We start from the raw sequence: 23,055 nt of genomic DNA, 5'->3' as shown, positions 1-23,055 counted from the left end.
ATAATTGACGTCACGCAATTTTTGACCTCGTCACTCGGCGTCACAAAAAGTCAGACCCCCCCCCCCTCAAATATGGCGTCACAAAGCTCTGCCCCCCCCCAAAACCATATTTCCATTTTGAAAATAAAACATGCTTCAACTATTGCCATTGTAGTGCGTGGCGCTGCACTGATGTAGGAGTGTTATAACAATTAGTGTTATAACAATTCTATACTTAAAGTTGCGCATTTTGATGTGACGTCACATTTCTCAAACCCCCCCCCCTCCCCCACGTCACACATCGTCACAAATGTCTGACCCCTGACCCCCCCCCCCCGAGGTGCATGAAGAGGGAAAAGCATCCAGCGTCGCCGCACGCAGGCAACGTGTATATCACAGTGGTAAAAATATAAAAATACACATGTAGTGGGTTCCACGGAGACTGGAGACGTCTTTGGAGGCAACACGGTTTATTTGTAACTATGAACAGAACTCCCCTTAACTCCCACTATCTAGGGAGGTACAGCCTCCGGGCTAGCGTGCCCTCGCACTGATCAAACCTGGCTCTCAGCCCTCTGGCTATCTGTGCCCTAGGGGAGGCTAACTGACCCGACCCAGCCAAGGTACGGGTCCTGACCACTGGTCCGAGCTCGGCGCGGCCCTTACAAGGACGTTGGGCTCGAGGTCCCAGGGTCCTAGCTAGGGAGGCTACTCTGACCCGACCCAGCCAAGGTGCGGGTCCTGACCACTGGTCCGCGCTCGGCCCCGACCCTTATAAGGATGTCGGGTCCCAGGGTCCTACCTAGGATGGTCTTCTGTTCTTCGTCTTCGGAGCACTGCCCCGAGCTGTCCTAGAGGTGCCCCTTTAATACACCTCTCGGGGGCTCTCCGCCCCCGGTGCCGCCCCCTCTCTAGAACCTTCCAGGGGGCTCTGGAAGAACCCCCCAACCCCTCACCTGGGGCCTGGCTCTCTCTGTCCTTCCCCAGCTCAGGGTGGCACCCCCTATGGGCTTGTGCCCGCAACTGCAGGTAAGTATACCGACGGTATAGGATGTGCATTTATTACGCTACATCTATGCGAGAGAGGTTGTGGACAAGAGTCTGCTCTGCGGGAAGCAAGCATTGCCATACGAATGAGATGAGCTCGCGTTCGATGCGGGCAGTCTTGAGGACGACCGTCGACAGGCACGCGTGGAGGCACGCCGTGGTCACAGCGCAGCGCCGACTAGTGTAGGTGGTGATGGCCCAGTTGTAGAGAGGAATGCCGGAGCTTCGAGCAGATGTAGCCGAATGTAGGATAGAGCATCTTGAGGAGCGTTGCCCTCGACCTCCTCCGGGAGGCCGTATGGTTTACTTGGCACTCCCGTCCCTTAGAGTCCAGTCTGATGTAAGCCTCCTCAGGTTCCAGCAGCCTGGCTTCGTAGGTCTTCATTGCACCGCTCTGCTCGTCTAGCATAGTCTGAAGGGTCATATGTGGCTGCCTCCTGAATCTTCACCCTCCTGCAAACCTTACTCGACATCTCGTTGAGGACCCGAAGAAGGGCAGTATTCTCTTTGTTTTTTTTTTTACAAAAGGGCTTGTAAGAGCTCTCGTTCCTCCCACCGGGATCTCTGGTGTCAACTTGAACGGGGTGGGGGGGGGGGGGGAGACAAAGCTATGGCTTTTTTCCCAGGGGATCTGTCTTCCATGGAGCACAAAGATACAGGCGGAAGGTCCCCTTGGCCTAGCCATGAGGTCAGGCTCGAGTTGCTTACTGAGGACCCTACACCTAAGGAGGCTGTGGATCGCCCTAGGAAGCTCCAAAGTAAAAAAACAGCTTTTCAAGGCCCCCTATAAAGTGCCTGAGGCCAGGTAGAAAAATAAGAAAACTATCAAACAGGAAAGCGAGTGGTTATGTTGGGTCGAAAAAGGTAATGTTCTAATGTAGGGGTTGGAGCGGTCATTGCTGCTTACTCGACCATGACGTCACTGCAACTCGTTTGATTAACACTTTTAAAATAAAAAATCACAACGCGCACTGAACATATTATTCCGAATCGGTTTTACCACCACTACCACCATGACACAGTGGCAAGGCTGGCACATCGCAGTGCAGCTGCTAGGCTGAATCATATGAATAAATATAATCAAATCTAGAAATATCCTGTATGTACCCAGGAGAGCCACATTGAGTTTCGAGACTCATTATTAGCTCCGTGCTGCATTAAGATGTTTGGACAATTTCAAGCATCAGGGTTCGGCACGTAGGAGGAAACCGGAGAAACGCGCAGATGTTGTGAAGCTGGCTTGGTGGTAGAAGTCAGTCCAGAACATTTGGCCCCACACCTATCACTGTAACGAATCAGTGTTCTACGGGAGCATTCTAAGCGAGGACTGATTGTATTAAAATCTACTTTGATCTACGAATCGTAATGTATCAATAATCAGTTTAACACGTAGGCTTTCGCGACCAATATTATTCATAATAAAGGTTTTTGGGTTAGATCGCGTTTATTTATAAATGTGTCGTAACCCTCCACCACCCGACACGGCCAATCAGCAAAGAAAAGTGTCACGTTGACAAAAGACAAATAATTCACTACTTCAGCCCACCGGTGTGTTGAAGAGTTAATCCACATTTACAGTTTGAGTACGACGTTTCGCTGGTAAATACTTCCAGCATCATCGGGCAATTCGCCAGAATGGTAAAGCCCTCGCTTGCTCCCGGTTTTATATAGAGCAGAAGAGTGACGTCATCACTTAACTCATCAGGTGCAGTGATTAGAGGCGGAGGGGGGGGTAATGTAATTATATAATCGATTAGTAATCAGTCATTGGTTATGATTAGTAATGAGTTGTAGATTAGTAATTCTTTAAATCAAAATGTAATGTGTATTATTTAATAATACGCTTCCAGGCCGCACTAAGCCGGTAGCTGTCAGAGCGATTAAAGTTATTCTTGTTCCTCTCAATTTCAATGGATTCTCTAATTAGTCTTTGCCAGTAATAATTAGTTTTACACACCACTGCAACATTGTCAAAATCAATTGAGTGTCCTTGTTGACAAGCATGTTCTGCCACTGCCGACAGTTGTGTTTGAGATAATTTAATATTTCTCTGATGTTCTTTTAGTCTTACGCTGATGTTACGTCCCGTCTGCCCAATGTAGCAGCTGCCACATGAACAATTAATCCGATATACACCTTCTGTTGATAGTTTAGGTAATGCGTCTTTAGTGCAAGATACTAGTTTTTGAATTTTGTGTACTGTACCAAATCTTACTGTAATGTTTTGCTTTTGCAAAACGCGGGCTAATTTGTCAGTTACTCCTGAGATATATGGAATTTTTATTGTTTTAACAATCTGGTCGCTTTCAGTAGTATTGCTTTGCGATCGTGATTTGGCATTCAGTGCTCTGTTAATTTGAGCATTATTGTAGCCATTCTGTCGTAGTGCGTCTTTAACGTGTTTAATCTCTCTCACTAGACTCTCACCATCTGACACTGTTTTCGCCCGATGTACGATTTTGACAATGTTGCAGTGGTGTGTAAAACTAATTATTACTGGCAAAGACTAATTAGAGAATCCATTGAAATTGAGAGGAACAAGAATAACTTTAATCGCTCTGACAGCTACCGGCTTAGTGCGGCCTGGAAGCGTATTATTAAATAATACACATTACATTTTGATTTAAAGAATTACTAATCTACAACTCATTACTAATCATAACCAATGACTGATTACTAATCGATTATATAATTACATTACCCCCCCCTCCGCCTCTAATCACTGCACCTGATGAGTTAAGTGATGACGTCACTCTTCTGCTCTATATAAAACCGGGAGCAAGCGAGGGCTTTACCATTCTGGCGAATTGCCCGATGATGCTGGAAGTATTTACCAGCGAAACGTCGTACTCAAACTGTAAATGTGGATTAACTCTTCAACACACCGGTGGGCTGAAGTAGTGAATTATTTGTCTTTTGTCAACGTGACACTTTTCTTTGCTGATTGGCCGTGTCGGGTGGTGGAGGGTTACGACACATTTATAAATAAACGCGATCTAACCCAAAAACCTTTACTATGGATGTATCAATAATGTTAACGTGTAACATGCCCCATGGTTTTTCTTAATCTGGAAGGAGGGAACAACGGATGATCTGTGTGCTGATGATGTTGGTGATGATCTCGTAATGGCTGTTCACTTCAAGGAGTGGGAGAGTCTGATGGTGAACCTGGATCGTGCCAATAAGAGGTAGGGCCTTACCATTCGCCCTACCAAACAAATCAAAGCAGTACCTGCCTTGATATTTTGTATGTCTTCAAGGACTCCACCCCCTCAACTCCGCATGATAGGTAGTTGTGGAAAGAGTGGAGGTATTCCCATATCTGGGCAGTTGTTTATGACCAGCTCCGATTTCAGAGCGGAGGTCTTACTCTGAATTAGTTCAGTGGCATATCCTTTTTTTCAGCTGCTTAGTGCTGTATAAAAGTTACATGGCCTATCACTTCATACAAAGCTCTGGTTCTTTTCTGCCACACTTGTCCTCTCCCTCCCAGCTATAACCTCCCGAAAGCAACATTTGACCTTTGTTTTGGCGTGACAAACACCAGTGAAAGCAAAACACCGAAAGTGTAATGACTACACGTAATGCATAAATCTCAGTTGTATTTCTCAACGGGTATTGAATATGAAGTACCAGGAGTGGTGAAGGTGCATCAACCTGCAGACCCACAGGTGGCAGCGGTGGATTGGCCTGCAGACGTTGGGGTGGTGGTGGATTGGCCTGCAGACCTTGGGGTGGTGGTGGATTGGCCTGCAGACGCTGGGGTGGCGGCGGTAGATCGGCCTGCAGATGTAGGGGTAGCGGCGGTGGATCTTCCAGCAGTAGCCGACCAGTGAAGTTCTCGAATAAATTTACGCAATTTGCCGAACCTGGTGGCTTTGGCACAGGCGGTGGTGGATCTCCCAGCAAAAGCTGGGGAGGCAGTGGTGCATCTGCCAGCATGAGCTGGGTTGGGATGACAACGTTGGATCTCCCGGCAGCAGCCGGGGCGGTGGTGGCGGTATTGGAGATGCCAGCAGCAGCCGGGGTGGCAGCGCTGAATCTGCCAACATCAAGCGCCATGGCGGTGGGGGTGAATAATATGCCAGAAGCAGTCGGGGTGGGGGTGTCGATGCATCTCCCAACAGCATCCCTGGTGGTGGCGGCGGAACTGCATGTGGCTGCCAGGATGGCGTTGGAGGCAGTGGTGGTGTTGGTGGAGACCGTGGCCGTGGCTTTCTCCAGCTCCTTGAGCTATCAACGCATCATTTCCAACTGCAGATGGTGCTCCACATTCTCCCGTTTGTATACTTGAGTGCAGGGAAACATTCGACAGTTTGATCAACATTAGCCCCTACACGAGCCTTCTAATCATCGCAACTCTTCAAACTATATCGCTTATATAATGTACATCATTTCAGTCACAACAAAAATTACATAAACACATCGGGGCTGTGAAAATTACGGCTTCGTATTACCAATATCTTGCCTGTCCAGAGAAGCCCATGAACTAACGTTGTACATACAAACTCATAGACTCAGAGGCCCATAGACTGAGTCACAAATAGCAGTGGATAGGGCCCGGAACGGTGTGGTGTTAGTGAAAATATGACCCCAACTGCGTCCTTTTCAATGGAACCAGGGACCCAAGTGTCATCATAGGCTTTCCCTCGCAATCGAGGATTGCCTTCCAGAGAAAATTTGGATTTTCTGTGGGTCCAAAGATGGCTGAAGAGACCAATCTGGGATCGACAGATTCTGCCGCAACTCTGGCACATGTGTCCAGAAATAGTGGTGGGTGGAACTGCATTAGTCGGGCTGCAGGCTGTTGTTTCTGCCATTCCCACTTTTTCTGTTTCTGCTATTAAGTTTTAAAATGTTTGGCTTCTTGAAATAGACTGTCTCCATCTGAGGTGATCCTGGGAAAGATACTCCCTTGAGTTAGTGTCGATGGAGCACTTCTTTATGTTGGACTTGAGGACATCCTTGAAGCACTTTCTCTGACGAACTACATTCTCCCACTTTTGGTTAATCAAGTTTGACAGTTTTTCATTGAGGCATTGGTGGAAGAGGTCTTGCTTAATGGAGTCCTATAAAGCTTCAATGTTAATCTTCTGTAGACATCTCTTCTGATGAAGCCGTCACTTGCGAGCCAGTTTTATGAGCATGGTTGAGCAGATGAGTCAATGATCAGTCCAGCCACCAGCAGCTACTAGAACAGCCTGGATGATGAAGACATCTTTGGGATCCTGTTCATGGACAATGACATAATCGATCAAGTGGCGGTGCTTAGATCACGGATGATGCTATGATGTTTTGTATTTGTTTTTTTCTGGCGTAACAGGGTGTTGATGATGATGACTCCATTTTCCGTGCATTTAGTCAAGGGAAGGATGCCGTTGGAATTGACTTTACCCACTCCTTCTTTCCCGATGGTTCCATTACAGAGGTTTATGTTTCTTCCAACTCTGGCATGCATATCACCGAGCAGAATAAGTTTGTCTCCCACAGGAACAGTAGAAAGGACCTGATCAAGGTTGACGTAACATTAATAATCGGAGTGAAGAATCAGGGCATATACGCTGATGACAGTAGAATATTGGCTCCCCACCAGTTTGAGACATAGAGTCATGAGGCGCTCACTCATCAAGTAAATTCTTGATGGAGAAACCAACTCTGTGCAGCCGCCGCTGTTCTTCCTGTCTGCCTTTCCAGAAGAGGGTACAGCCAGCTCCTTGTTCCTTGAGCTGCCCCTTCTCTTCTCGTCGAGTATCATTGAGGGCAGCTACGTCAGTGTTGTGTCGTCTGAGTTTCCGGGCCACGATTAAGGTGCAGCATTCTGGGCGTTCACTTTTAGTCTTGTCCATAAGGGTCCTGACATTCCAGTTCCCAAAGGTAATTATCTGACTTTTAGTTTTGTTTCCACCACAGTAATGGGGATCCTTCTGAACGTGGTTATCCAGTCCGGAAGAAGTGAGACAGACTATGTTTAGGGCCACTTCCCTAGCTCCTTCCCCACGTGGGGTGAGCAGAGTGGATCATTTGAAAGGACTTCTTAGTCGCAGGTACAGCTGCAGAAACACACTCTTGTTTCTGCTGAGTGTTAGACGACCTTCTTGTAGCTGCCACTAGAAGCTTCCAGACTTCACAATCAAGCTCCCGTCGTCACTAGCTGGTCACCAAAAACACTGTATTGAATGGGCCAGAAGATGTTGTTCCTTTAATGAAACACGCCTGTGCATGATTTATTTTATTGTGGAGAAGCTAATAATTGTTTTTTTACCCTGTTATCTGGCAACAAAACTGACACCTGTTTTTTACAAGGAGTCATGTTTGCATTGACCACAATACCCGCGGTCGGAATGCAAACAAAAAACATAACTCTGATAATGTATGCACTGTCCTTGAAATTGATTGGTCCACACCCAAGACAGCGTTCCTTAGAGCCTAGTCTCACATGGTGTTGGACCAGATGACGCCAAAAAGCTGTTGTACAGTAGCTTCCACACAGTTCTTGAGAGAATGGGACCATGAATCCAATGGCAAGGAGACCAGTACGATTGGAGATATCGTTCTGCTGCAGTCTTGGTCCGCCTTCACAGCTGTTGAGATGTTAACATCTTCTTCCTCCTGCTCTGCTGTTGAGGACTTGTTAACCCATGGCTGGTGGCAGACATGCTTATTATAATGGCGGCCTATACTCGCCATGTGGAAGCATCGTTAAAGGGTATATGTCGCTTTTCAAGAGGAAAACCATTGGCATTTTCAGTCCTAACCACACCCTGGTGGTGCTGTCACTGCTTGGTCCACAACTGCTTATCCGCCAGGGTTGCCGCTGCTTATTTTGCAGCTAAAGTTCACAGAAGGTCGTTCCACTATCCACCACCTGCGGATACGCTGGGTCCCTGATATACAATACCCTGGCGTCTACAAACTAAGCCGTGTCTGTGGCAGTAGTTACATTGGGGAAACTAACCGACATGTCTCGGACTGTGTTCATGAGCATAAGGAAGATTTGAAACACGGTAGGACCAACACGGTAGCCTTGGCTGATCATTGTTTTAATGCGGTTGGCTCACACGCCAATTGATTTCTCTAAGACGAAGGTACTTTGTAAGCCCACTGGCTATCAAAAAAATTTGTTCATGAAGCCATCCACATATACAGACACAGTCACATTTTCGACCGAGACGATGGGTACAAACTCAGCAATCTTTGGAAGAACGTCATCAACCAGTTTAAGTCATAACTGGTGTTGTTCTCATCCTGCCACCTTCCGATGTTAGTTTTTATTTTCCCCGTAGGTTCGGCTCTCCGATCTTACATTAACAGGTGAAACAAATTTCACACCAACATAGCCCCTTCCGCATGCTGACCTAGACGTGGCGGAAGCTCTGCGATCTTACATTAACATGCCAATCTCTCACATTAACCTAACCACCTCCGCGCCCTCGTCATGGAGGCCGCTCTCCGATCTTACATTAATGTGCTAATTTCTCACATTAACATCACTAGCCACGTCGTTTATGACCCTTGGGCTACACCCATTTTCAACCTTTAAAACAGTCTGCCTCAGCAGCTTTCCCCCTCTTTCTTCTTCCTGATGACGATCACTTGTGTTGTGATTAAAACGTCAGAGCTTTTTTGTTTATTTTATTTTTATTAATTTGAACCTATCTACGTGACTTTACCGAAAGACCCAAATAATATGAATTCCTGCAGTCACGAAAGCTTTAAGTCAAGATTTATAGTAATAACTCTTCCTCAGATCTAATTAGATGAAATCATTACCAGATGTATTTGCACCATTCCTACAATGCAAGGCTCTCACGAAGGTGATATGTTTTACAGACGGGTAGAGTGTGCCATGGTTTCACATTAAGGGCAATGCTGCTCTGTGGTTTTAACCAATTGGATAATTGGAAAGTATTATTTAAAGTCTGGTAAATTTGGACTGTGGCACTGACGCAAATGGCCGGCTCTTTTTTGAATAACAACCACCATTAGTTTAACAAGCCTAACTGATGAAACCCAAATGGGAGCCGGTATAATTATATTGCTTAAAACAAATGCTGCTGGGGAATGTTGGTGGGAAAAGCCATTAGGCTGATGTATTTAAACATCGTATTCTGATTTATGTGGAGACACAAAAAGCGAGTTATGCTTCTACAGTATTTGCTTGTGCAAAGCATGGACAATCATTGCCACAGAGACTGAATCAGCTCGGTGGCTAGGAGATGTTAACTACCTCACCTGGTATGGAGGAGGCCGAGGGTTTGATCCCGACCCTGATGCCTTTATAAGGAGTACCTTGGATATCCAGGTGGTTACATTTTTGGAAAGTGTAGCAAAAGCCAAAAGCGTGATATTCAATACTTAAGCTTGACCTAAATAATGAGCTTACATACACGCAAGCAAAAATAGACACATCACAATGGAAATGTGCTGTACTGAATGCCAAATTTACTACTATAATGAGCCAATAATGTCTGTGTCCCGCACGTGACGTCACTCCACGTCGAGCAGGCCCCCTCATTAATACTCATGAATAGACTAATCTCTCACAATACAAAGGCCACTGCCACAGCCATTGACATGCTAATCTTACAATACAAAGGCCACTGCCCCAGCCTCTGTGGTTGGACCATCTCTAGCTCCACCCACCTACCTTGATGCACTCATCTCAGGCCTATATAAGACCTTGTCTCAGCAACTTTCGGGTGACGTCACTCCACATGGGGGGGGGGGGGGGGGCGAGGTGCCTCCTCCCCCCTCCTCAGCGTCAACTTAGAAACTCACTACAAAGGCAGAACCCTCACGTCACGCGATCTCCCTAACGCTATTGAGACATGAAAGTAAAAAGGACGTCATGATGAACAAGGGATTATAACCTTTAAATGAAATAGGTCTGTCACCGCGGCCTTACAAATTGCACACAAATGGATGCAATGAATATAATTTCGCGGTCTGATTTACTGCAATAGATTTACTGCAATACACCCATCCTTGGACGGGCAAAAGGCTAGTAAACAAATAATCCCCTCGCCTGCTCCCCACCACAATATCACACAATGATATAGTACTTCCTTGTACAGTATACCCGCTAAAGACCAAAACTAATCCCCATGATAGGTAAATTGATATACATAGAGCTTGCCGGCGATAGGTCTAAACCACGAACTATGAACTCGTGATATTCAAGGGTCTCCCGTATTTGGAGTGTGCATGTTCTCCCCATGGTCACGTATCCTTTTCTCCAGGTCCTCCGGTTTTTTTCTCCACATCTAAAAACATGCGTTAAGATAATTACTGCTATAAATATTCACATAAGCCACTACGTTGAGCAATCATATGTGGCCAGGCTGCTTCTGGAAAAGAGCTATATATCTCGGTGGGCCTTACCTGGTCAAATAAAAATAGGTCGCTTACAGGAGCTGAATGGATTGCCACATCACAGGGACGCAAGGAATCGCAGCATGGAGAGGGCTTCATCCAGCAGTGGATTGATCCTGGTTTATGTTTTGCAAATAGTAAACGTAAGCGTGCACTTCCAAATGAAGGTGTTTAAAGTATCTGTTTATCTTCTTTGGTTCTTTCGGTAAAGTCACGTAGAATGAGAATAAAATTATAAAATAAAAATAAGACAATAAAATTCTCACGACGTTTCGGCCGCAACACAAGCGGCCTTCTTCAGGTGAAAGAACATAACTGTCGGGACGACAGTGCTTCAATGAGTGCTGCTGAGATTCGTGGCGTCTTTTAAGCTCGGTGATAGGTGTGAATGACCTAGAAAGCAGGAGAATTTAGCATTGAAATAGCTAGGGATTAGCTTGTGACAAAAAATAGCTGTGTTAAAGTCAAAGTTTACATATCAACAGAGGCATTTAGTATATGGACGCTAAAGGGCCTCCAACTACCCAACTATCATACAGTAAACCAATGTGGGAAAAAACTAAGTCTATATTACATCAGTATAATAATTGTACTTGATATATTCTTCAATAAGCTGAGCTATTAATCACAAAGCAACTGGGTATACACTACACTATATAAACAGGTCCCTGCAGGGTGGGCTGGTAGGAACATTGGAATTTTGTCTATTGCAGGTTGGTACACTCAGTTTACAACTTCGTTCCTTCCAGTATTAATACCATATAGTAAAACCAATGAAAACCAAAATATAAACTACCTCAATGTTTTGATTTAAAGCTTTCGTGACTGCAGTAATTCATATTCTTAGTTTTTTCGGTAAAGTCACGTTGAAGGAAAACAACAAAATAATAATATATATAAAACAAAAAATTCTCACGACGTTTCGACCATAACTCAAACGGTCGTCTTCAGGTGTGTTGGTTTGCATACATTTATTTTTAAACGGCGCATTTATTTATTTATAAAAACGTTAGCGCCACGTGCAACGATTTGGCAGTTTATTTAGGACTAGTCCATCTATATTCTGAAAAGAGGAGGGGGGAGACGAATTTTTTTATAATGTATGCTGTCTGAAAGCCACTGTAAGCGTGAACAATCAATTAAAACCTGAAATGGTTTATCAAATCTTTCCAATGATTGCTAAGATAGAATCCATCTTCTCGGTTGAAATTGTCTCTGTGCTTGTATATGTGGATAGCCTCATGAACGAATCTCTCATGGAAGCCAGATGGCTTACAAAGAACCTCTGGCTTGGAAAAGTCAATGGCATGTGAGCCTACTGAATTAGAACAATGATCTGCCACGGCCGAGGTGTTGGTCCTACCGTGTTTAAGGTCTGCTTTGTGTTCACGAATGCGGTCCGAGACATGGCGTTTGGTTTCTCCAATGTAACTACTACCACAGAGGCAACTTAGTTTGTAGACACCAGGGTATTGTATGTCCGGAATCACATCTTTTACAGACGGAACCAGATCACGGATTTTATGTAATGTGTTGAAACGGACCTGGATCTTGTGTTTATTCAAGATTTTGGAGATTTTTTTGTGATCCCCGCAATGTAGGGTAAAGTGATGGTTTTGAAAGGCTCCTCAAGAGGGTTCTTCTTCATGGTTTGAGTGATAGCTTTGCGGATTGTATAGTCGGAGTAACCATTAGCCCTAAGAGCTTGGTGTACGTGCTTGAGTTCACTGCTTGTGTTCCTGGTCGGATATGCATTTATAAATAAATAAATGCGCCGTTTAAAAATACATTTATGCAAACCAACACACCTGAAGACGACCGTTTGAGTTATGGTCGAAACGTCGTGAGAATTTTTTAGTGTTTTATATATAATTTATTATTTTGTTGTTTCCCTTCAACGTGACTTTACCGAAAAAACTAAGAATACCTCAATGTTATCAATAAACTCTATATACTCTCCAATCAGCTGAGCCACCAACAATAAGTCGTTATATATCACAATGCCATATTGCAAAAAATGGCGGTTTTTCTTCCCATCAACGACCAGCACCACGGACAACGAACGAGCTTCGTTCAAACGGACGACTCAATCCATGCTCGGGAACGGAAGAGGGAGAGAGACAGCCATAATGCGTTGTTATACTCCATGTTATAAACCATACCATTAACCGTGGTGTGAGAGGTATTAAGAGGCAATATCAGCGAAAGAGCTGCGGTCTGACGGTAACCGTAAAATACAATTAATTAAGAACCATTGTAAAGATGTTTTAAACCATTTCGGAACTTCATTAGATTTATTGGCTGGTTGGGGAGGCTATATTAAGTTTTCGAGGTCTGAAACTCCAGGCCAAACATAAACTTCCGTTATCTCCGAAAAAGTAAGATGGATTGATGACCAAGCTGTGGAGGTCTGCCTAAATTCATGAGATGTCCATTGTTTCACAAGAGATAGCATGACTCGGATAAGAAATACATTATTAATTCTTATACACTGGTCCATGCATACAATTAGTATATTAGTGGACTACGTTAGAGAAGGAGAAGATCAAGGGAGTAGAGGAGAAGAGGAGGGCCGGGGTGCCCGGAGCCCAGAGAGTGCCCAGAGGGGCCAGAGAGCCAGGGGCAACCCTCATGTTTATGTTGGCTGGATAGCATGTGCTCCCGTGCATGTGAGGTTGCTCTCAACAGAAGTCGTTCCTTGCACGAGAATGGCTGAAACGCTGAGTAACCACTCAGAGGTATAGTGGTTAAGCAGTGGAGACGATATAGTGGAAAAACAGTGGAGATTTCTGAAATATAGAAGACTTAAAGTGTGTTGCTAAAAAAATCTTGGAGGAAAGAGAGGATACATGTGTGCCTCTTGGAGAAGGAAAGGCATTGCTCAAAACTGTGCTGCAAGGTCACGTGCCATGAATCACATGAGTTTAGAAAAAACGTGACTGTAAACCAACAAGCTTGTGAATAATTATCATGGTGAAGACACCTCTATACGTTGGATACTGAAGGAAAACCATCGTGCTACGCATCGTCAAAGCACAACAACACCTGACATTTGAGAAGTACAATTTCATCGTTCTACACATCGTCAATACCCTACAACACCTGGAAAGTCACCAGCTGCATCAAGCATCTGACTGTTGTATTGTTCGAAAGACACTGTGTGTAACGACTTTACATCCACCGGCACAGCGGATTTCTAAACGCCTGCCATGTCACCTTCTCAACACTAGCGTCAGAGACCGTCTGATGCAGACTGAAAGCTGATTTCCTTTGTTGCACTGTTTGTCTTTTCATGAATGTCATATTGTGCACTGGGTTATGCCTTATTAACCTAAATTCTGAATTTAGCTATTCATGTATTTCTATTACAGTATCACATATTCTTTGGACCAAGTGTCAATTGCCTATTTGATGACTGGTACTCTGATTATTTTTTACAAATAAGGAACTTGTTTTATTTAAAATGTGTATGTGTGTGTGGTTGAACAGTGTAACAAATCCATGCGTTACATGTGTAGTGTTGCAGCGCCGACCTGGGCAAGGCCTATGATACAATCAGTAGGCCAGGGCTCTGGATTGTTATTCGTGTTTTCAGAGTCCCTTACCATCTGCTCACAATGAGTAAGGACCTTCACGATGGTGGGCAGACCCGGATAAAGTTGCGTGCCCGGGAGTCAGATCAATTGCCTGTTTAGAGTGGGGTGTGACAGGGATCTACAGTGAGGGAAAAAAGTATTTGATCCCCTGCTGATTTGTACGTTTGCCCACTGACAAATACATCATCAGTCTATAATTTTAATATTAGGTTTATTTGAACAGTGAGAGACAGAATAACAACAACAAAATCCAGTAAAACGCATGTCAAAGATGTTATAAATTGATTTGCATTTTAATGAGGGAAGTGAGTATTCGACCCCCTCTCAATCAGAAATATTTCTGGCTATCAGATGTATTTTATACAGGTAATGAGCTGAGATTAGGAGCACACTCTTAAAGGGAGTGCTCCTAATCTCAGCTTGTTACCTGTATAAAAAACACCTGTCCACAGAAGCAATCAATCAATCAGATTCAAAACTCTCCACCATGGCCAAGACCAAAGAGCTCTCCAAGGATGTCAGGGACAAGATTGTAGACCTACACAAGGCTGGAATGGGCTACAAGACCATTGCCAAGCAGCTTGGTGCGAAGGTGACAACAGTTGGTGTGATTATTCGCAAATGGAAGAAACACAAAAGAACTGTAAATCTCCCTCGGCCTGGGGCTCCATGCAAGATCTCACCTCGTGGAGTTGCAATGATCATGAGAACGGTGAGGAATCAGCCCAGAACTACACGGGAGGACCTTGTCAATGATCTCAAGGCAGCTGGGACCATAGTCACCAAGAAAACAATTGGCAACACACTACGCCGTGAAGGACTGAAATCCTGCAGCGCCCGCAAGGCCCCCCTGCTCAAGAAAACTCATATACATGCCCGTCTGAAGTTTGCCAATGAACATCTGAATGATTCAGAGGACAACTGGGTGAAAGTGTTGTGGTCAGATGAGACCAAAATGGAGCTCTTTGGCATCAACTCAACTCACCGTGTTTGGAGGAGGAGGAATGCTGCCTATGACCCTAAGAACACCATCGCCACCGTCAAACATGGAGGTGGAAACATTATGCTTTGGGGGTGTTTTTATGCCAAGGGGACAGGACAACTTCACCGCATCAAAGGGACGATGGACGGGGCCATGTATAGTCAAATCTTGGGTGATAACCTCCTTCCCTCAGCCAGGGCATTGAAAATGGGTCATGGATGGGTATTCCAGCATGACAATGACCCAAAACACACGGCCAAGGCAACAAAGTAGTGGCTCAAGAAGAAGCACATTAAGGTCCTGGAGTGCCCTAGCCAGTCTCCAGACCTTAATCCCATAGAAAATCTGTGGAGGGAGCTGAAGTTTCGAGTTGCCAAACGTCAGCCTCGAAACCTTAATGACTTGGAGATGATCTGCAAAGAGCAGTGGGACAAAATCCCTCCTGAGATGTGTACAAACCTGGTGGTCCAACTACAAGAAACGTCGAACCTCTGTGATTGCCAACAAGGCTTTTGCCACCAAGTACTAAGTCATGTTTTGCACACGGGTCAAATGCTTATTTCCCTGATTAAAATGCAAATCAATTTATAACATTTTTTACATGCGTTTTTCTGGATTTTGTTGTTATTCTGTCTCTCACTGTTCAAATAAACCTACCATTAAAATTATAGACTGATCATTTCTTCGTCAGTGGGCAAACGTACTAAATCAGCAGGGGATCAAATACTTTTTCCCCTCAATGTATGTGAGGAGTCTGTGGGTCGCAACATCACGTACGGCTGGAAGTAGGACATTCCAGACTAAGAGGGTTAATGATGGCAATGTCAACGATACTGAACCAGCCAGCACAACTCACTGCCAATAACACATATCACATAATTCACCCTTAAGCAATTGTTCAATCAATTAATTGAATCACTACAATTAAAACCAAAGAATCTCCCAGAACAAACACTTCGCACTCTCCTCCGTCAGCCACCTGCATCGACAATAGAAACGCATCAGTCCAGCAGTGGATAAAACCTGGCGTCGGAGGTATGGGGGGGGGCGGCGGCTTACACTTGCGGTGGACAGCAGGGGGGTGGCTGCATGCAGTAGCCATCGCAGATCAAGCGGTAGAACTTGTCATCGACTGCCATGCGCCAGGGTAATGGGCCTCTCCTACACCCACACACATCACACTGAGCGGCACACACGTCACACCGAGGAGCACGCACGTCACACACCGAGGAGCACGCACATCACACACCGAGCAGGTTGCACAGGTCTCCTTTATCAAGACAAACGTGGAGCAGATTACAACTACAACTCTTCTACGCCTGTCACAATGCCCCCCTCTCCCCCCCCCCCAGTTTATGGGGGGCCGCGGGCCTCACTCCACCCCTTCGCGTCAGCCCCCCCTAATAAATGGTCCGGTTGCATTGTGAATGCACCACTCGAATGACGTGCAGTCCCGTGGCGCACTGTAACGGGCTCGTGATTTACTCACTAAAATTCAATGTAAAAAAATAAAAACGATCCCAAGACATTATTTAAAATAAAGTATGGCCATCGTGTGTCAGCATCACAGGCGAAAATTGGCATGTAAAAAAAAACTTCACTCCGAATCACTCAATTGGGATTGCTCGCAGCAAAGAGCACTTGACCTGCTTGCAGGTTAGGTGCTGAATAACCGTGTGTCACACAGAGAACAGTTGCCACTGAGGGTGCCCTTTTAAAATGCTTGAGATGAGATGTGATTATCGCGTGTAAATGTGCACACTAAAATAAAAAAAAAATCATAATTATAAGCGAACTATTATCGTTTCAGGTGGCAGGGTGTTGCAGCGGTGATCTTTGACCCTCGCAACAAGAAGGGCCTTGGTTAATCATCCGACTGGCACTTTGCGGATGTATGGGTTATCCACTTTGCTCACGTAGCTAGAAAACACACAATCACAATGTAACTGGGTATTGGCCAAGCATCCCAATGCTAAAGTTACCTGCAAATTACTTCACTGGGATGACACTCGGCAGCAGAGCCGGATGATGACATTGCTGGGGCCCTATGCCATTGTCAAGCTTAAGAGGCCCCTTCTATGAATGCCAATTATGTTAAAACTCGAAACCTCGTGTCCATTTCTTGTTTCGTATTTAGAGCCCCCCCCCCCCCTCTTAATGCGAGGCCCTAAGCTGTAAGTGTAGCCGGTGTGAGCTCGCCTGTGATGAATAACACGTATAATTGCGCACTCTTATTTTCTATGGGTGGCCAGGAGAATGTATTATTATTTAAGTGAATGCAATGGTGATCAGGGGATTGGACCCAGAGCCCCACGTACACAGTAGAATACAAGGGAACGCCCACAGTACAGATTTGAGCTGACTCCCGGATTGAGAAATTGAACTGTGTTGTGACGTGGAGGGTGTTTCTGAACGCTATTGTGACCGACCCGTCCCGACGGGAGGAGAGAGGACAGGGTGGACCGGCTGCATGAGCTTACTCTCCGGCACTGCACAGCACAACATCGCCTCCCTACTGCAAAAAAACTCGGCAGGACCCTCCTGAAAATAAAAGTCTTCGGAATCAGTGAGGCCTGTCCTTGGGAGGACAGGCGTAGTCTTGGTCGTCACAAGCGAACATTTGTTTCTCCATATTAATTTGTATCTCCGGGTTACCATCAGGGCTGGGCGCTGCAAGCTTAGCTTCTGAGATCTGATGAGACTGGTAGCCGTTTTTTAAAAGGTAATTTCGGCACGTGGAGCCCAAGCATGCAACAACTTTATGCAACTTCTTGGTTCTTTCGGTAAAGTCACGTAGAATGGAAATAAAATAATAAAAAATAAAACATAAATAAATTCTCACGACGTTTCGGCCACAACACAAGTAGCCTTCTTCAGGTGAAGGAACAGAACTGTCGGGACGACAGCGCTTCAATAACTGCTGCTAAGATTCGCAGCGTCTTTTAGGCTAGGTGTGAGAGGTAAAGCGCCTTGACAAAGGAGTTTACATATCAAACAGGAGAATTTAGCATTGAAATAGCTGTGTTAAAGTGTTGGATCAGCAGGGTGTTAAATTCAGAAATTAGCATGTAACTGGGAGATTAGCATGATGTTAATATGAGGGTTTAGCATGTGACTGGTCACGGAAATAGCTATGTTAAAGTCAAAGTTTACATCTCAACAGAGGCATTTTGTATATGGACGCTAAAGGACTGCAACTACCCAACTATCATACAATAAACCGATGTGGAAAAAAAACTAAGTATAAACTACATCAATGTCATCAATAAACTCTATATACTCTCCAATCAGCAGAGCGCTTCATTGAACGCTGCTAAGATTCGCAGCGCCTTTTAGGCTAGGTGTGAGAGGTAAAGTGCCTTGACAAAGGAGTTTACATATCAAACAGGATAATTTAGCATTGAAATAGCTGTGTTAAAGTGTTGGATCAGCAGGGTGTTAAAGTCAGAAATTAGCATGTAACTGGGAGATTAGCATGATGTTAATGTGAGAGATTAGCATGCGACTGGTCACGGAAATAGCTATATTAAAGTCAAAGTTTACATATCAAGCGAGGCATTTAGTATATGGACGCTAAAGGACTGCAACTACCCAACTATCATACAATAAACCGATGTGAAAAAAAACTAAGTATAAACTACATCAATATAATAAATGTACTCAATATATTTTTCAAAAAGTTGAGCTATAAACATAAAGTAACTAGGTATACACTACACTATATAATGAATACCATATAGTAAACGAATTAATACAACTAAAATATAACTACATCAATGTTATCAATAAACTCTATATACTCTCCCATCAGCTGAGCTACTAACAATAAGTCATTATACATTACAATGCCCTATGGCGAAAAAATGGGTGGCGGTTTTTTCCTTCTTTCAAACGTTAGCACCATGGAGAGCGACGAGCCTCGTTCAGACGGACGAGTCCATCCATGCTCGGAACGGAGGAGGGGGGAGAAACAGCCACGATGCGCTGCTCTGTCCTGTGTTGCGTTACAACCATGCGATAAACTAGACTACTACACATTGTAATGTTATACCTTCCAATCTAAACTACATTGTATAATATCGTATACACAGCCCAATGTAAGCTCGAACATTATGCATGATATTGATATGTCTCCAACTAAAATTTTCCAACATTACACGACTATTCACCATAATATACACTACCATAGACAAACCCACCCTTGAATTATACAATGCGTTACTTTACACTACCCTATACTTTAGACTGTAAAATGTTAGACTTGTAATATTACACTATGTATTATTCTACCAACCCTACTGTATACCACACTGCTGTATATTCACTATACAATTACGATACTATATATTGCCTTATGAATTATGTTAAACATTACAATGTTATATTATTTATTATTATATAACATGCTATAAACATACCATTGACCGTCGTGTGAAAGCTATTAAGAGGCAGTGCCAGCGAATGGACTGCGGTCTGAAAGTCACCATAAAATACAATCAATTAAGAACCGAAATGGTTTATAACATCTTTCCAATGGTTACTAAGCCAGAATCCATCTTCTCGGTTGAAATTGTCTCTGTGTTTGTATATGTGGATGGCCTCATGAACGAATCTCTCATGGTAGCCGGATGGCTTGCAGAGAACGTCCGTCTTGGAGAAGTCAATGTCATGTGAGCCCACTGAATTATAACAGTGATCTGCCATGGCTGAGGTGTTCGTCCTACCATGTTTCAAGTCTGCTTTATGTTCACGGATGCGGTCCGAGATATGTCGTTTGTTTTGTCCAATGTAACTGCTACCACAGAGGCAACTTAGTTTGTAGACGCCCGGGTACTGTATGTCTGGAACCACATCTTTTACAGACGGAACCAGATCACGGATTTTATGTACTGTGTTGAATCGGACCTGGATCTAGTGTTTATTCAGGATTTTGGAGATCTTTTTTTGACCCCCGCAATGTAGGGTAAGGTGATGGTTTTGAATGGCTCCTCAAGAGGATTCTTCTTCATTGCTGGAGTGATGGCTTTGCGGATTGTGTAGTCGGAGTAACCATTAGCCTTGAGAGCTTGGTGTACGTGCTTGAGTTCAGTGGCAATGTGTTCCTGGTCGGAAATGCATTGGGCACTATGGTATAGAGTCTTGATGAGGGAGTTCTTCTGGGATGGATGGTGGTGGGAATCCGGTTTTAAGTAAGCATCCGTATGGGTAGCTTTCCTGTAGACAGAGTGGCTCATTGAACCATCAGGTCTCCTTTTAATAAGGACATACACAAAGGGTAGCTTGCCATCTTTTTCGACTTCCATGGTAAATCTGATGGCTGGGTGTATGGAATTGATGTGGTCGAGGAATTGGTCTAGAGCAGGCCGGCCATGTGGCCAGATGATAAAAGTGTCATCCACGTACCTCTTCCATAACGTCGGGCGTAGAGTGGCAGTCTGGATGGCATCAGTTTCAAATTTCTCCATGAAAACGTTGGCCCCCGTGGTGCCTCACCACAAACGTGGGGCCCGGTCAGCCGCGTCGACTGTCGTGATCGCGTACAGGTGGTGAAACTGCCACACATGAACCATGATACCTTGCTGATCTCGTGTCAAGGAGAATAAACCAGCAGCCCGTCGCTAGCAATGGGAATGATCGGTAAGGGAACACATTGGGCTCTACAGAGGCACTCCACTATTATACACCACTACTATACAGTAAACATTGGGCTCTATGGAGGCCTGTCGTTAAGGGATTACTCGTTAACATGGGGTGGTCGTTAAGAGGGGTTCTATTGTATATAACAAGTTTAAATATTTAATAAGTTAATAGAGACTACTCAACTGAGATGGCGGAGGAGTTTGCTAAACTCACAATACAAAGACCACTGTCCCAGCCTCTGTGGTTGGACCATCTCTAGCTCCACCAACCTACCTTGATGCACCTATCTCAGGCCTATATAAGACCTTGTCTCAGCAACTTTCTCTCTCACCTGACCTGAAGACGATTGCTTGTGTTGCGATCGAAACGTCGTGATATTTTTATTATTTTTTATCTACGTGGCTTTACCAAAGGACCCATAGAATATAATCATAAACAGGTTACGTCCTCTACATGGACCCCCCCCCCCTCATTATTAATCATGAACAGGTGACGTCCTCCAAATGGACACCCCCCTCCATTGATAATAATTAGCGGGTGACATCACTCCACATGGTGGGGGGGGCGAGGTGCCTCCTCTCCCCTCCTAAGCGTCAACTTATAAACTCACTACAAAGGCGATCTCCATAACGCTATTGAGACATCTAAGTAAAAACAACGTCATGATGAACAAGGGATTATAACCTTTAAATGAAATAGGTCTGTCACCGCGGGTTTACAAATTGCACACAAATGGATGCAATGAATATCACTTCGCGGTCTGCTTTGCGCTAGCAAGTTTCAGATTTACTGCAATACACCCATGCTTGGACGGGCAAAAGGCTAGTAAACAAATAATCCACTCGCCTGCTCCCCACCACGATATCACACGATGATATAGTACTTCCTTGTACAGTATACCCAATAAAGACCAAATCTAATCCCCATGATAGGTAAATTGATATACATAGAGCTTGCCGGCGATAGGTCTAAACCACGAACTATGAACTCGTGATATTCAAGGGTCTCCCGTATTTGGAGTTTGCATGTTCTCCCCATGGTCACGTTGGGATAATGACTGCTATGAATTTTCACATAAGCCAACTCGTTGAGCAATCATATGTGGCCAGGCTGCTTCTGGAAAAGAGCTATGTATCTCAGTGGGCCTTACCTGGTCAAATAAAAATAGGTTGCTTACAGGAGTTGAATGGATTGCCACATCACAGGGATGTGAGGAATCGCAGCATGGAGAGGGCTTTATCCAGCAGTGGATTGAGTGTTCTTGTTGAAACGTGTGTATTTAATATTTCTCTGATGTTCTTTTAGTCTCGTGCTGATCATTTGTCCTGTTTGCCCAACATAACATTTGCCACAAGTGCAGTTAATCCTGTACAAACCTTCTGTTGATAGCTTAGGTAATACATATTTTATACCAGAAGTCGAGTTCAAGAAACATAAGTACGTTTTTATTTCAACTGAAATGTATATATACATATATAAATATACATGTCCATACAACCACGTCTCAATGTCTATGTCTGGGAGAACACGCTAGTTTCTCCCTCTGTGGAGTCTCCACCACTTTTCTTTCTTCTTGTTTCCCAGCTCCTCGTCTTGGTGCTCCTTCCCTCTGTCTCCTCCTCGTTCATTCTCCTCTTCATCTTTCTCCAGCTGCCGTGTGCAGCACATGAAGCTCCAAATTGCCCAACGCCAGAAACTGTTCTTTCTCTCTCCCTTAGAAGATGGGATGTGCTTAATCTCTTTCTTCTCTTCCTGAACACTCTCTGCCCTCCAAGGTTGCTCACATCTTCCTTCCTCATTCACCACTTCCTGCTTTGTATCGTCTTCAATCGTGTCGACCTCCTTCAGCTCTACCTCATTTGCCTCTAACTCAATAGCTCCTACTTCTTTTGCGTCTACCTCTATTGCCTCTACATCATTCGCCTCTACCAAAATCGCCTCACTCTCCTCCACCTCAATATCCCCTACCTTCACTTCTACCTCAATCACCTCTACGTCATTCGCCTCTAACTCATTCGGCTCTACCTCCATAACCACCTCCTGCTTGGCCTCTCCCTCAATCTCCTCTACCTCTTTTGCCACTTCCTGGATGGCATCTACTTCATATGCCTCAACCTCATTTGCCCCTTCCTGCTTTATTTCCTCCACCACGTTCTCAACTTTTGTTGCCATTTCCTGTTTGGCCTTTAGCTCATTCTTGTCTACCTCATTGATCAAGACCTGCATGGGCTTTTCTTCGATCGTGTCGACCTGAATTGCCTCGACATGTTTCACCAATTCCTGCTTTGTATGTCTCGCAATCCCTTCTACGACATTGGCCACAACCTCTTTCACCACTTCCTGCTTGGCCACTGCATCTACCTCAATCACCGCTACCTCTACCTCACTCGCCACTTCCTTCTTGGGCCCTCCATCATTCCCCTCTCCCTCAATCTCGTT

The sequence above is a fragment of the Petromyzon marinus genome, unplaced genomic scaffold (assembly GCF_048934315.1).
Source record: "Petromyzon marinus isolate PM22_M1 ecotype Great Lakes invasive population unplaced genomic scaffold, UKy_Petmar_22M1.pri1.0 PM_Scaffold_137, whole genome shotgun sequence".
In the NCBI taxonomy this organism is placed as follows: Eukaryota; Metazoa; Chordata; class Hyperoartia; order Petromyzontiformes; family Petromyzontidae; genus Petromyzon; species Petromyzon marinus.
Note: the sequence above shows the minus strand (reverse complement) of the source record.